Below are 3,512 nucleotides of genomic sequence, written 5' to 3' on the forward strand. Positions count from 1 at the left end.
TGGATCTGATATGGGTTGTGTTGGGATCCTTGAATGTTACCAAATGGGGACTGGATATTGTAGTCATAGTTTGGTCTTGGGTCGTTGTTCTAAGGGTTGGAAAATTTGGGCTTAGTAGCTATAACCATAGGATGTGATCTTGGACTGAGTAAATGTGGTACTAGATGACATTAATATGAGTAAATATGGATTTCTATGATTGAATGGGTGATGAATATTAGAATGTCAAGCGAGTTCCCTTAAAACAAACTGTGAATACAATAAATGATAGGTTGACTTGCGATAATGGGGTAGGATTGGCCCTGGTAGTAGTCGAAATGTTGCAGTATTTGAGCATGGTTACCTGATTAGTATACTAGATGAGTTAGAACGCTAGTAAATATAAAAGTTAAGGAAATGGATTATTAGAAGAGCGTTAAAGGAATAAAGGCTTTTACTTGTTTGGGACAAGTGGTAGGTTATATGCATGAATTGACTTAAGATTGCCTACCATGTTTATTTGTGGATTGCATTACCGTTATGTTATTCTAACCATTGTCAGCCTATGATGCTTACCAGTACTAGTGTTGTAGTGATACTACTCTTGCTACCTCCCTCTCGAGATGTAGAGTTTTACAGGTTGTTGGCTGATTTGGAGTTTCCGGAGTTGTGCGGTGCCTATCTTCCGCATTTTGGTTATGTTATAACCTGAAGGTAGATGAATCCTGTTTTATGATTGCAAATGAGTTTGGTTTTGGGTTAAGGGTTCGCCTACTGAGGTGGGAATGGTAGGTGCCGCGTGATCCTAAAATGAGTCGTGACCCGATCTAATTGGTCATTTTGATCCTTGGGACTTTTTTTTTACCCAAAATATCCTTCCCGTAGTTTCACATTGGTATTTATGACTTGCGGGGATGAGCGGCGCAATTCCCTAGGCAATCAGGTGAGTTTCGAATTAGTTTTAGTAAATTTGGAAGTTCTTATGTTAAAGAAATGAGGAAGTTTGACTAAAGTCAACATCGGGGGTAAATGCATCATTTTCAAAGTTTCATCGATTCCTTTAGGTCCGGAATGTAATTTTTGACTTAGTCGGACTATTGGTACTATTGGTTCGGGTCCCGAAGCATTCGAGTGTGATTTGGAACATTGATTGAAAATAAAGTATTTTGAAGAATTGGAGTTGACTTTGATCAACACCGGGTCAGGAAGACCTCTTTTGGAATTTCGAGTCCACGAACAGGTTCGTAGTGTGTTTTATGATCAAAATGCATATATGGTTTGCCTCAAATAGTGTAAAGGATAAAGATTGAACCTTTATGACAATACTTGTTCTAAAAGATAGAAAGACTGAATCTTTATTAAAATATTACCTCAAATAGTGTAAAGGTCGAATCTTTATGAATAAACTTGATTAATTTGATTAAAAAGTGGAATCTTTGGGTGGAATCTTTGTTGGTTTAGACGCCCGATTCGGGTAGAGGTTGAAACTTTATTGCTATACTTATCCTAATTGAGGTAAAGGTAGAAACTTTGTGATGATCCTTGAAAAGTAATGGACTTTATGACTTGGTTTGGTTGTGGAATCTTTACTTAAATGGTTGAAGCACTTATAAATTGTATATTTTAACTAACTAAGCAAGAAGAGAAGTATCGGAAGTACCAACCCTCGCCATCACTATAGTTTAGGGTCCATCAATGATGCTTCTGGGTACACGTACTTCTTATAATCACTTTACACTTACTATACCTTTTGTGTTCAGGTACAGATCCGAGCGCGAGTTGAGTATCGAGGTTCGGTTGACCGTTAGAGCGCGCTATAAGTCTAGGGTGAGCTATTGATGTTTTCCCCAGCATCGGATTCCATCGCATATTTAATTTCCGTCTTCATTTATTTCAGATAGTGTTGTAATATCGTTTAAGACTTGTAATCATATCTTAGAAAGCTCTTGTGCTTATGAAGATGTTTGACTTAGACGTGTTTATAATTAAGTTATTAAGACCATTTCAATACTTCGGGTGTTTTCCTTTACTTTTTCCACATTTACTTTATTATTTGGGTGGGTTTGACTTAGGGTTCGCCTACGGTTTAGGGTAGATGCCCTCACAGCACAAACGAGTTTTTTTGTCGTGACAAATTTAGTATCAGAGCACTGGGTTCACCGGTCTCATGAGTACAAGAGAATGTATAATAAAGTCTTGCAGATCGGTACGATGAGCTCGATTTTCTTCGAGAGGCTATAAGACATTTAGGATACATTCATTCTTCCATACATTATCGGTGCGTACGTGATTCGGTTAAAGGTCTAAATTTCTTTGTTTCAATCACTCATTAATGGTAAAGAGGTGTTCTTGGATTCGCACGCAAGCTTCTGGATGTGACATCACACGGTATGGTACAAGATGCATCACCATGGTAAAGATGCAACATAAAGTTTAGATTGTCTCTAAGACTTGAAAATTCAATTGATTGGGATTGCGATTTAGACTCTTTGTTTCGGTGATATCCCTAGGGAATGGGAGTGATGGTACGAAGGACTGCATGATTGCCATGTCTTCAAAGGTTAGTCGGTTGAAGGTTGAAGAAGTACATTTATGGTATAGCAAGTGATAGAAAGAGAGTTGACGATTTGAATTGGTATGGTTAGCGTAATAACTAAGTAATAAGCGTGGTGGCTTTAAAGACTACCCTTGAGGAGGGTTGGTATATCAAGGATGATTCACTTGAGGTGTGATTGGTGTGAGAATGCTTCCACATCGTTTGGATATATTGCAACAGTCTTACGACACGGGTGTATCAACGACAAGTCAATGATTCAAAGAATGGAAAACTACATGTATCGATATCTGAAGAAAATGATAAGCTTGGTAGGATCAATTGAGAAAGGACAAAGACATGAAAAGTGATCCTTAGTGTTACATCCCGTGTTTTTGCACATTCGGGAAATTTGAACCTAATTGTGATTTGTAAGAATAAGGCCATGCTTTGATTTTATGTGGTGTGTATGTTGTCACTTATGGAAATATTGACATGAGAACATTGGATAAGGCCTAAGGGCAAGTTTGGAATTTTGGAAATTAGTTCCGGGAATTTTTAAAATAAGATCCATGATGAATTGGGCCCAAAAAAAAATAAGAGAAAGTGAGGCCCAAAGCTAGGGGTTTGGCCGGCCAAGGCTTCATGGCCCAAGGCCCACATGGAATTAAAATTCCATGTGATTAAATAGGAAAGCCTCCATAATATTCTCCATAATTCCTAGAGCTTTCAAGAAAAAAAAGAGAGAGGACCGAGAGCAACCTATTCGGCCAAAGGAAAAAAAAAAAAAAGAAAAATTTCCAAGCTTTCAACTTTGATCCAAAATCTCTTCCTTCTCGAATTCTTAACAAGTTTAAAGTGCTCTTCGACATGGTATAAGTAGTTAAGCAAGAAAACTCCGTTTGCGGAAAGTGGAAATTTGAAGAAAAAGGTGAGATTTCTATCCTTTTATGTTATGGAAGAAGAGTATGTGTTATAGTGATTAAAGTTGCATGAAAAT

Source organism: Lycium ferocissimum, chromosome 8, assembly GCF_029784015.1.
Source record: "Lycium ferocissimum isolate CSIRO_LF1 chromosome 8, AGI_CSIRO_Lferr_CH_V1, whole genome shotgun sequence".
Lineage (NCBI taxonomy): Eukaryota > Viridiplantae > Streptophyta > Magnoliopsida > Solanales > Solanaceae > Lycium > Lycium ferocissimum.